General features: G+C 50.3%; 2 protein-coding genes across 11 annotated transcripts in view; one reads left to right on the forward strand and one right to left on the reverse strand.

Moving 5' to 3' along the window:
- Window positions 1–12,156, reverse strand: part of RALGPS1 (Ral GEF with PH domain and SH3 binding motif 1) — a 379,879-nt gene that overhangs the window by 112,282 nt on the left and 255,441 nt on the right. The window lies entirely within an intron of this gene.
- Window positions 133–12,156, forward strand: part of ANGPTL2 (angiopoietin like 2) — a 35,282-nt gene continuing 23,258 nt past the window's right edge. The window contains exon 1 of the mRNA XM_017549122.2: window positions 133–623. The gene's annotated coding sequence lies outside the window, so the exon portion shown is untranslated. The remainder of the gene's footprint in view (window positions 624–12,156) is intronic.

Below are 12,156 nucleotides of genomic sequence, written 5' to 3' on the forward strand. Positions count from 1 at the left end.
AGAAGGGGGGCCAGGGAGCAGAGCTGGCCAGGCTGCCTGTGCCAAGGAAGGAGGGGGCCTGCCGAGGCCGCCAAAGCGGGTTGGGCGGGAGGGGCCAGGCCAGCTGGGGCCGGAGCTGGTGTGACATCACCAGGCGGCCCGCCTCTGTCTGGGGCTGAGGGGAGGCCCAGAGCCTTTCTGAGGCCTGGGGGATCCTCTTGCACTGGTGGGTGGAGAGAAGCGCCTGCAGCCAACCAGGGTCAGGCTGTGCTCACAGTTTCCTCTGGCGGCATGTAAAGGCTCCACAAAGGAGTTGGGAGTTCAAATGAGGCTGCTGCGGATGGCCTGAGGATGGATCCCAAGCCCCGGACCTGCACAGCATGGCACTGAGGCAGTGGCTAAACCCACTGTGAGGGAAAGCAGGTTGTGAGCAGCCCCACAGGACCCCTGGCCAGCCCTGGCCCCAGATCCTGCCGGAGCCCTCTGTGGTGGCAGAGTCAGTGGAGCTCAGTGAGGCAGGGCTGCTTGGCAGCCACCGGCCTGCAACTCAGGACCCCCTCCAGAGAGCCATGGACAGGCTGCCCCGCTGACGGCCAAGGTGAAGCATGTGAGGAGCAGCCCCGGAGCCAAGCAGGAGGGAAGAGGTAAGGGGCCAGCTCTGCGGCCGGGAGAGGCAGGGCAAGAGGCAGCCGCTGGCCCTGTGGCTAGGGCTTCCAGAACCCTGCCCCTCCAGCTGGGGTCGTGTGCAGCTAGATCTCAGAGGGTCACTCCCTGCTATCATTTGGAGCCAAACAAGGCATGTCCAGGGAAGAACCTGTGGATGCTTGGTGGTGTTTGGGGGCACAGGATCTTGGGCTGGCATCTTGAGGACTTCATGAGAAAGCCTCACTCTACTCCTTTGGACAAAGAGCCTTCGGGGTGCTGGCCGGCGGCTCCCGACACGGCAGGGCAGCTGGGAGTGTGTGTGTGTGTAGGTGTGTACTTAGAGGGCAGCGGACTGAAGAGCTGCAGAAAGCAGGGGTGGCTCTAGGGCTTGGGAAGCCACTTTCGAGCTTTGGATTCCCATGCCCTCAGGCCAGGGCCCATGTGAGGCAGAGGCAAGCTCTGTGTTGAGGTGCAGGGAGCCTCTGCTCAGAGAGTTCCTGGAGCTGGGCTGCCTCTGCTCACACCCTCCTGCTAGTGAGCAGAGTGGAGGCACCCAGCACGGGAAGGGACGCACCACCCAGGGGCTGCTGCACTGGATGGTACCGCGGGTCTCCAACTGAGTGGATGTGGCCAAGTTATAGGGAGGATGCGGCTTCCCTGGTACCCCTGCAGATGGACAGCAGGGTCTCTACATACCAAGTCCCTTGAAAGCGCTCAATATTGGATAACATTTCCCAACAGAAATTCTTCAGTGATCCTTCCCTTCTCCTTCTGTGATATGTGTGTCATGGGTCAGCTCTTGCCTCTGCTGTGGGATTATGAGAGCTCCCAGAGGCCAGTTCAGTTACTTAGAAAAGGATCTCCTTTCACCCCAGGCTCTGAGGAAAGTTGAGAATGCCTCTTCCAAAGCCAGCCAAATGCTCCCCACATATATTTTTCCCAATGGAGGCAGAGCAGGGCAGTGCTCATAAGCTGGCTTCAAATCCTAGCTCCTCTACCTACTAGCCAATGGCTCTGGCAGCACACTTAGCCTTTCCAAACCTCAGTTTTCTTATCTGGAAAATGGGATAACAGTGCCTAGGTGGTAACAACGCAGAGAGAGTAACAGCTAACACTTATATTATACTTACTCTGTGCCAGACTCAACTTGTAGAGTCCTCACGACCACCCTATAGCACAGGCGTTATTATTCATCCCCGTTTCGCAGGTGAGGAAACTGAGTTAGAGGTTAAGTAATGTGCCCATGGCTACATGGCTAGTAAGTGCCAGGACCAGGACTCAAACCCAGTGGTGTCGCTCCAGAGCCACCCTGAACCACACCTCACTGCTTTCTAGGAGAAAGCCAGGCACCCATGCCTAGGAAGCGGCTGACTTGGTGCCTGGTGCACAGCAAACCCTCAGCAAACCTTGGTCACTGATTGTTACAAACCACAACAATCAGGATTGGCACAGAGGGAAAGGAAGAGCAGAGACCCCAATTCTTTCCCTGTTCTGGACATATCCTGCTAGGGTTTTCAGAAAATCCCATAAAACAGAGACAATACTGTGGCTACTACCACTGCCCACACTGGGGGGCTTTCCAGGAGCCTGAGGAGAGGGTGGCTTGATGTCTGGGGTTTGGGGCCACCTGCAGCATGCCTGCATCCTAGAAGTTCATACTAAGAAAAGTGCAGCCATATTAACAAAAAGATCCAAAACCAGCCTTACAGGAGGAAGGGTATCCTGCTTCCCACATGGGCACTGCCTGTCTGCCTATTGATCTCCCCACCAGAACCATAGTGGATAAGAAAATGGAGCCACCTTAGTGCTGTGGGAAGCTCCCAAAATCAGGAAAATCCATAGTCAGGGTTGCCCCGGAGTTGCAGAAGAAGAGGCAAAGAATGGCCATCACCAAGTCTGGCACTATGGTGGCCATGTCTAGTGGATCTTACACCAGACAACACTGATACATCTTAGCCCAGGACAGCTTCTGGCCTGTGGCCCCTAGAGGGTCCAGTGGGCACCCTGTGCTATTGGAAGCATTTTGAAAAGGTGATATCAAGTATTTGCTTCTCTAGCACAAGGCCTCTGGGCCTGCTGAAGCCACAGGTTTCCCTGCTTCAGCCTGGAACCATGGTGGCTCACTGACTTCTCCAAGCAGCTCAGGCCGAGCAGAGGCTCTAAGTGACTTCATGAGCCTGACTAAAAGAAAATGGGACTACTTACTACTAGTGAGGCAGTCTGGGTGAAACAGACAAAAATGTGTAACGCACATGGTCCAGGAAGGGACTGCATGTCACTGCTGAAGCTCACAGGCAAAGCAAATAAGCTGTTCCGCCACCTGGCCCTCCATCCCCCAGCGATTTAGGAAGTACCCACTGGGCTAAGGCATATACATTATGTCATTTCATCCTCACCACAACCCTGGAAGGTAGGTTCTAGTTTTAGCATCCCATTTTACAGATGGGAAAACTAAGGCTCGAGAGGTTAACTTTCCCAAGGTCACAGTTTCGTGATTATGTGGGACCAGAATCCAGCTCTCTCTAGCTCCAAAGCCCCTGCCTTCCTCTCACTTCAGTGCCTTGTTCAAGATGTCTCAACTTCTCTTATCCCGACTGTCACTGGGTCCCTGCCCAGCGTCCTCAGTAGCCACATCTGCTTTGGTTGCTATCCCACTGAATGCTGCACCAACCCCTCTGAAAACCATGTGCTTACTCGACTTTAGTGCCTCCCTTGCTCTTCATGGACGCTTACCTCTGAGGCAAAACACACATTACTGTTACCCTTAGAGATGAGCCTCAGCACAGTTGTGAGGGCATCTGTGGTAATATGGTCAGTGAGAAGAGGAACTAAGCTTCCAAACCAGGTTGGCTGACTTGTTCCACATGCCTGGGTGCTCTGCGATACTGTTCCCTGATCAACACCAGGGAACTCTGGCCCCAGCCCAGTGGGGGCAAAGCCCCAGGGAAACATTGGTCCATGTGACCGAGATACTATTGCGCTTTCTACATCCCTACTTGGAGGCTCCTTTAGGACTGAAGAATCAGAGCTCAGGTCCTCCTCACCCACACTGAGCCACAATTGAGCAATTCCTGAGAAAACATCAGGGAGATGGCAACAGGTAGCTACAATAGAACAAACATAACAGACAGCAGCCCTGCCAAGGCAGGTACATTCAGCATCTGGCCTCTCTGAATCACAGCCCATTTAATCTGGAATGGTCTCAACTGACAGCAGGCAGATGGGGGAAGGGCTCTGCTTTAGAGCCCAGAGCCCAGCAGGACTGGGCAGATAGTAAATAATCATGCAAACACACAACTGTGTGAAAGTTGTAAAGAGGTGGCCTGAGGAGCTAAGAGGGTCCTCAAGGTGGGTGGTGCTGTCCCCATCTTACAGAAGTGGAAACTGAGGGTTGGGGTTCAGCACCTCCCCCAGGTTCTCTCTACTCATGGACCAAAAAGCAAAAGTCGAAACCCAGACCTGTGCTCGTTCTACCCCAGCCTGCTGCCATCCTGGACAACCACACTCTGGAGATCTCAAGAAAGAATCAATTCATTGAATAGCATTTCTTTTTTGTGAATTTATACAAAACACCCCAAATAGAAGAGTTATTCAGCCACAGGCAGTTTGGAGTTTGTGGTGATACATCGGTTACCTCAGAAGCCTCATTCTGGGGGTAGTTTCTATGACAAAACTGTGTTCTTTCACATGGACTATAAGCCATATGACTGAGTTCATAACAGTACTGAGGGTTGAAACATTACGATGGCCTATTACACGTACACATCAATCGTGAGCCACATTTTGATCACAGGAATGTTAAAATGTTGGGTGTGGCAGGAGAATTGCTTGAACTGGTGAGGCAGAGGTTGCAGTGAGCTGAGATCACACCACTGCACTCCAGCCTGGTGACACAGCAAGACTCCATCTCAAAAAATAAATAAATAAAAATAAAAAGTTGAGTGTGGGGAGCCAGGCCTCTCACAGCTGAGCTATTGTGTCAGTCCATTCTCTGCTGAAATCAGCCTGTCTGGGGCCAGGAGCCCCAGCAATTCCCTGCTGCCTAGTCCTCCAGACAGGCAGGCTCAAGACCACCAAGGAGAAGCCCAGAATGGACTCTGTTCTTATCTTCAAGAGATGCCTGAGGACCTGCCCAGCTCCAAGAATGCCTAAGGTCCTGCATGAGGTGGTCCCACTCCAACCTCCAGGAGGGAACGATTGTGTCTGTCTCAGTTACTGCTGAATCTCTAATACCCACTCAGGGCCAGGCAGGAAAGATACGTATGGAATGAATGAAACAATGAAGTGAGCCTCAGACCCAGGCTCTCAAGCAAGCAAGCTTTTCTACCCCAGGGTGCCACGCCATTCCCCTCTCTGTTGCCCAGCCAAGGGCTTCTCTGGGGCTAGATCAGGTGCCCCACAGCCCCCCAAGTTTCCCCATCTGGGCACAGATCTCTCTGCATTACAAATGCCTAGTCTCTGTCTCACCTACTACTGTGGACCTCTTGAGGGCAAGGACCTCACCCACCTTGTTCCTGTTCTATCTCCAGCCCCTGGCACAGTGGCTAGAAGAGGAGAAAGTATTGGGAAATACATGGTATAAATGAAGTTCTTGAATTCCTATTTACTAACCCAGGTGCCATCCTGGATACTGGGTATTCAGAGGAGGAATCTGCCCTGACCCTGCTTTTTTAAAGAAGCTATAGTCAGGAGGCAGATAACCAGATGAGTGCAATTTGAGTGCTGCGTGTTGGGCTGGAAGCAGCCACAGCTGCACTTGTGGACTGAAGGAGGAAGAGAGGACTTCACTGAATGGACGGCTTCGTGGACGAGGTCAACTTAGGAAGACAGGCAGGCATCAGCCAAGACAGTCAGGGAAGGCAATCAAGGCAGGAAGCACAGCACGTGCAAAGGCAAGAAGGCATGACAATACAGGGTCTGTTTTTAAGCAGACACTGACATGATCAGCTTTGAGTTTCAGACAGACAGCCCTGGTGCTTCATGCAGGGTAGACTTCAGGGGGAGAGCACCCAAAGGCAGCGAGGACAATTAGGATTGTGTGGGTAAGAAACCTAGCCCTGGAGTAGACAAATCAGGTTCTGAGCCCAGCTGTACCACTTGGTAGCCCTGTACCCCTGAGCAAGTGACTTAATCTCTTACCTTTGTTTGCTCATCTGTGAAATGGGAATAGTTATAGCCCCTACCTCAAACAGTTACCGGGATCAGTGAGGCAGGCACAAAAAGTGGTTGTCCCAGTGTTAGAGGAACAAGTCCATCCAAACAGCCAAGATGGTCCTGGTGCCAACTTCTCAGCCTGGCCCAGAAAAGCAGCTCCAGGGAAAGCCTGGATTTCCCAAGAAAGCCACCCTGTGGCAGTGCTGTCCACCCAGCCCTTGACAACTTCTTCTTGTCTAAGGCTTTCCCCGTTGTAGGGCTCCAGAGCACACTAGGCGCTGCCGGAAATGCAGCAGCCAACTCAGAAGCCCGACTCTGAAATGGCTTCTGCAGACTCTTCCCCGCCTCTGCTCTGTTGGCCGAGGCTCCTGGCACAGAGGGCTCAGTGCACAGACTTTGGGGGAATCTCAAAATGGTTCCCAAATAATGCACTATGAAAAAGTAACAGCAGTGTCCTTGTCCCCCTGGCAAAGGCAACTAGTTCCCTACTCCCTAGCCACATCCCACCCCCTACCCCACCCTATGATCTCATGATGTGACCACAACCCGCCTCCTCCATGAACTCTTCCTGGAGCCAACAACTCACCAATGGCAGAAGCACAAGAGCCCAAAGCATCAGGCATATTGAAGCCCCCAATGCCACTCCTCCAGGAAAATGTCTTACCCTGCTTCTCTGGCTCATGGCTGTGTTCCCATCACTCATGGCCAGGCAGTAGCAATGCACAATGGCTGGCTGGAAGGGAAGGCTAAATGGGTGGGTGATAGAGGGCTGGATGGATGGACAAATGATTCATTCAATGGTCTTATGAGAGTTGAACTAGAAGGGTTTGGGAACTGGCTCCAGACTCTCTGAGTGCCTTCTGATGGGGAATAATTCACAGCATCCTCATCTGAAAGGGGAGGGCAGTTTGAAATCTGGATATGCCCTCCCTGGCCTCCTGGCTGATGGCGAATCATTAGGGATAAACGATGCACAGTCCTTTCTCCAGGTTCTCTAAGGTGAGGGTGTCACCGCTCATCTCAGACGCCCATTTTGGGGTCCTACCACTTACATGATCAAGCAGCTCTTTCCAACATCCAACAAAACACACTCTTGTGCTAACCTGAAAGCTATTTCTACTTATTCAGTCAACACAGAGTAAGATGTAAGCTGCATCTCAGCCATTAAACAAACAAGCACTTTTATTCATACTGGTTGAAGAGCCAATCTTGATTCAAGTTAGGGTTTGGACCTAGCAGTTGACAACTAAATCCCAGTAGTAACATTTACTTCCAAGTGATCTTGAACAAGTAACCTAACCTTTCTGGACTTGGGTTTCCTCTACTGCCAAATGCAGATACTATACCTTTTTCCTACATAAGCAGACCATATAGTTTGTTGCTCCATCAGGACAATATTGAGAGTGAAAAGGGGGTGCTATTAATAATTACGTAAGACCATGACCAGCCTCGCCAACATGGTGAAATCCTGTCTCTACTAAAAATACAAAAATTAGCTGGGTGTGGTGCCTGGGATTATAGGCACCTGTAATTCCAGCTACTCGGGAGGTTGAGACAGAAGAATTGCTTTAATCTGGGAGGTGGAGGTTGCAGTGCGCCGAGATCACACCACTGCACTCCAGCCTGGGCAACAAGAGCGAAACTCCGTCTCAAAATAATAATAATAATTACATAAGACAACAGACCTGAATTGGGGCTAACCAGGATGTATGGTCCCCTACTCATAAGGCTATAAGCCAATGAGATAGAGTACAGCTGGGCACCCAATTTCACAACAAACAAATGACTACCATTATTATTAATACTACTGGTCATGGGATCAGCTGGGCCTTTTCCTTCATCTGGATCCCGCCCACATTCTGGATTACCAATTGCTTTGGATAATTCCCTACCAGTACACCACACATTTCAACAGCTTTAGTAGGAACACCTGCTGGCCAATGTTGATGTTTTCATCTGTCTTCTGTCATGATGTTAGTTTCACAAACCTGATTCATGCTCAGGTCCACCAGACTCGCTCAAGCACAGCTCAGGCTTCTAGCTTCCCAGAACCCTGACGTCAGGGGCCAGCTGGCAGTTCCAGATTCCCTGACTGCCTTGGCAGAAGCCCTCTTCTCTGGCCTCCTGCAGTGTTGGGATACCTCTTCTGGCGTGCACCCATAATTGGCCTTCATCTATGATCACAGACCAATAGGCAGTGCTGCCCAGATGGCAGGTGGTGAGGGGTGGTTCTATAAGTCCCCCAGGCTGGACTACAACCTGGACTGAGATCCAGATTTAATTTGGAGGCTTCCCTGGAATTTGCAGGGCCAAGGACTGCAAAAGCACTCCTGTGGCCCTGCTGCCTAGAGGGTCAGAGAACAATCTCTTTTGGGTTTCCTGTCACTTTGGCACTTTGGTTTCTCTTTATTCACAGTATAGTATCTTTGGGGGTTATTTTGGGGTCTGTTAGTAGCTCTACTACTTAGTAATTTATGATTTGGGCAAATAATTCACAATCGTCAAATCTCAATGTTTTCCTTACCTGCAAATAGGGATAAATGTCGGCTTTGCTGTTAGCCTAAAAGCATCTTTGTGGGCATTAGAAAATTGCTGCAATATAAATATAAAAAATATAAAGGCTACGAATGTGAGCTGTGCCCCTTAGAATTGCACAGTGCACGACTGGGGCCACCATGAATGGTGGCCCTGAAATAACGGGCTGCCTTCCGAGGGCTGCTGGGAGGATTAAGTGAGACAATGTATATAAAATGCTTAAGCCATAGTGACAGTTAGTTGTTGTTATTATTTTTATTACTTGAACTTTTCTCATTCCTAACCTTTGTGGTGAACTCAAAAGAGTATTCCAGGTCGGCGGCTTCTGCTACAGGGCAGAGCACACAGCTCTATCTTATGAAAATGACAACTCTTCCCACAAAGCGGCTCCTTGCCTGGGCTGTAGCACCACAGTGGTGAGAGGGATGTGGACACATGGTGTGTGGCCCTACCACATCAAGCCAAGCAGGGACACTCAGAGGCAGCCCACCAGAGACTGGGTGGGACCCAGGCCCCAGAGAGGCAGCCTCCCAGTGTGCAAAGGCTGTCACGTGGCACAGTCACACCAGCCTCACTTGTGGGGAGGGAAAACCCATGCGTGATGGAAACTCCTCACAATACAATGTGGAAAAGCAATTTCAAGAATCGTTTTTATTTTAATTCTGAAGCCAAGGAAAACAGTTGGATTTGCTTTTCTTTGTTGGACACAGGAAAAAAGTGAGGAGCATCACTTTGATTGGAGTTGAGTTCTTCTCCAGTTCTAAGGTGGCTGGAACGCTGGGGGTGTGGGGGGGAGTTATTTCTCTTGAGATGCAATTAGTTGAATAAATATCAAGAGAGCAAAAGTAAACAAACTTATTACTGTCCATTAAGAACTGCCAAACTGGCAAAAAACTAATGGGGGGAGGGGGGAAACTGGGGTTGGAGTCTTAGATTCCAAGGAAAATAAATGACTCTGAGGCTCAAAGGGAAGCACAAAGAGCATGGCCCTTGGTTATCAGGCTGCCCTAAGTCCTAGGCTCAATCAGCTTTGGTTGTTATCTGCTGTGTCTTCCTGGGCAAGTCACTGAGCCTGTCCGGGTTTCAGTCTCCACTGATAAAACAGGGGCGAATAACAACCCACTGGATTACCTGGGACAATGTATGTCATGCACCTGGCACAGTGCCCGTTCCTTCCCTTCCTTCCTGTAACCCAATCAGTTCCGAGTTACCCCACTAAGCCCAGGCCCCACAGAGATATTACAGTAGAACTCAGATTCAAGGATCCTGTTTCGAGAGGTCCCACTGCTTGAAATGTGACCTCAAGTCAGCAACCCCCACACCTTTTTGAGCTTCACTTTCCTCAGCCTAGAAATGGGCATAATATTAATAAATTCATTCCAAGTGCTGGAATGATTAAATGAGAGAATGCATATGTGAAGGGCCCTGAAGCCCTAAAGCCCTGTGCAAGTGTTAGCTGAGATGGTGTGAGTGCCTGGCACGCTGCCTGGCCCACGCTCAGCATCCTTACTGTTGTTGGTTTTGTTTCAGCTTCGTTGTTCTTGCTATCGTATTGCTAACACATTATTCCAATCTCTTGACTCTGATCTGCTTTCATGCTGCTCACCCAGTGTGCAAGGTGGGTTGGATCACCCCATTTCACAGAAGAGACTCGGCCTTTGAGGTCTCAAGTTCAATGGCAAGAACTCTGCCAGGGAGCTGTGAGAGCCCATGTTTGGGAGAGGACAGAATGCAACCGTAAACAGTGCAGCCCTCTCAAATCTGGAGGTCCAGGGAGGCTTGGAAACCAACCTTGTCTTGCAGCCAGGTTGCCTCCCTGGGCCTCTGGCAGTTTCTTGGCCACAGTGGAGGCCTGCACCCACATGGGCACAGAGAGGTGTTTGTCACTCACTGCCTCAGGTGAGCAGCCTGAAGAAGGTGGTGGCCCAGCAGGCCTGCCCTAGCCCAGGGTCAGGGGCGGCTCCTCCCCATTGTTTTGGGGTGGGTGTGGCCACCAGCACTGCGGCAGCCAAAGCCCCGTTGGAAACCAGGCAAACACTTCCAAACTTAGCTGGGTTTCCACTGACGTCACTGCAGCCCCACCTCCTAGCAGAGCCCAAGCCAGAAGCTCCTGCACACCTTTCTCTGCCTGGCCAGAGAGGCCTGAGTAGGCCATAGGAACAATGCTTGGGCTTTGTCATTTAAGTGGAAAACAGCTCAGCAAGGCCCCAGGAAGCACAGGGTCTCTCTTGTAACTGCTCACTGGCTGGTACAAGGTGGAGCCCAGACCCAGGGTCCTCACTGGAGAAGCCCACAAAGGAGTTCTGGGAGGACAAAATCTTGAGGTCCTGTGTCATACTTGTTATCGTAGCACAGATTAATGTGAAATCAGAAAGTAGTGACGCTAATATCCTTTTACTAGTAAAAACCAGATTAAATACATGTCTGTGTAGTCATTAAGAGTTAGCAGGTTTGAATCCATCAGACCAGGGTTGAGCCTTGGTTCTGCTACCTTCTAGCTTTCTGATTTTGGGCAAGTCACTCAGTTTCATTGAGTTTCATTGAGTCTCAGTTTCCTCATCCGTAAAATGTAAACAGCAACAGTATCTACCTTAAAAGGGCATTATAAGAATATGGGAAAGTGGAAAACACTTGCAAAATGTTTAGTACAGGGTCAGGTATATAGTGGACCTTGGTCAATGGATGTTATTAATAAATACATACATGGATCCTCCTTGCATAGCTCTGACCTCCTCAGGCAGTCACTTGTCCATGGGCTTCCTGCCCCAATCTATCCCTCTTTCCAGCACTCCCAACTGCTCAGCAGCTCTTGGCAGGTATGTCTTGTCATTCCATCATTAAATATTTATTGAGCTCCTGTGTATTTCAGGCCATGTGGTAGGCACTGCAAAGGAGTGGTAACCAACAGAAACACACCCCTACCCTCATGGAGCTTGCATTCAAGGGAATGGGCAGGACACAGTGTGTATCTGATAGTGATAAGGACACTGGAGGGGGAAGGTGGTGAGGTCACGATCTTAAATAAGCAGGGAGGGTCTCACTGAGAAGGTGATATTTCAGCAAAGCCTGAAAGAGGTGACTCAACAAACAATGAAGAAGGGGGCAGGACCAGCAAGTATAAAGGCCTTGAGTCCTAAGTGTGCTTAGAGCACTTGAGGGACAACCAGAAGACCAACCAGGTGGCTGGAGGAGGTGATCAAGGGGGAGAGGAGTCAGAGACAAGACCAGGGAAGAAGTGGGGCCAGATCATAGAGTGCCTTGGAGACCCACTGGCTTTTCCTCCAAGATGGTGAGCCACTGGGGGGGTTTTGAAAAGAAAAGTGACCCTGTTGGACTTTTTTAAAAAGACTACTCTGGCTGCCAAGCTGAGGACAGAAGGTAGGATGGGCAAGGCCAGGGAAGGGAGGCTAGTTAGGAAATTACTGCAATAGTCCAGGTGAATGGCGCAGGTGGGTTGCACCAGGGTGGTGGCAGGGAGGTGGGGAGACACAGGACTCTGAGAATACTTCTGGCATCATAATTTGGCAGTGAATTAAATGTGGGGTATAAAAGAAAGTAAGGTATCTAGGATGACTTCAAGGCTTTTGGCCTGAGCAACTAGAGTAGACATTTACTAACACAGGAAAAACTGGGATGAACAGGTTAGGTTGGAGGTGTGGGGAAAAATAGAAGTTCATTTCTGGATGAGTTGAGATACCTGGCAGACAGTCAAGTGGAAATGTCAAAGAAGCAGCTATATGTATGGGTCTAGAGTCTAGGGGAGAGTTCCAGGCTGGAGAAATAAACATGAATAAATATAACAAGTACTTGAAGGTGATCAAGGTGACCTCTGGATGAGATCAC

Source organism: Cebus imitator, unplaced genomic scaffold (assembly GCF_001604975.1).
Source record: "Cebus imitator isolate Cc_AM_T3 unplaced genomic scaffold, Cebus_imitator-1.0 Scaffold216, whole genome shotgun sequence".
Taxonomy (NCBI): domain Eukaryota; kingdom Metazoa; phylum Chordata; class Mammalia; order Primates; family Cebidae; genus Cebus; species Cebus imitator.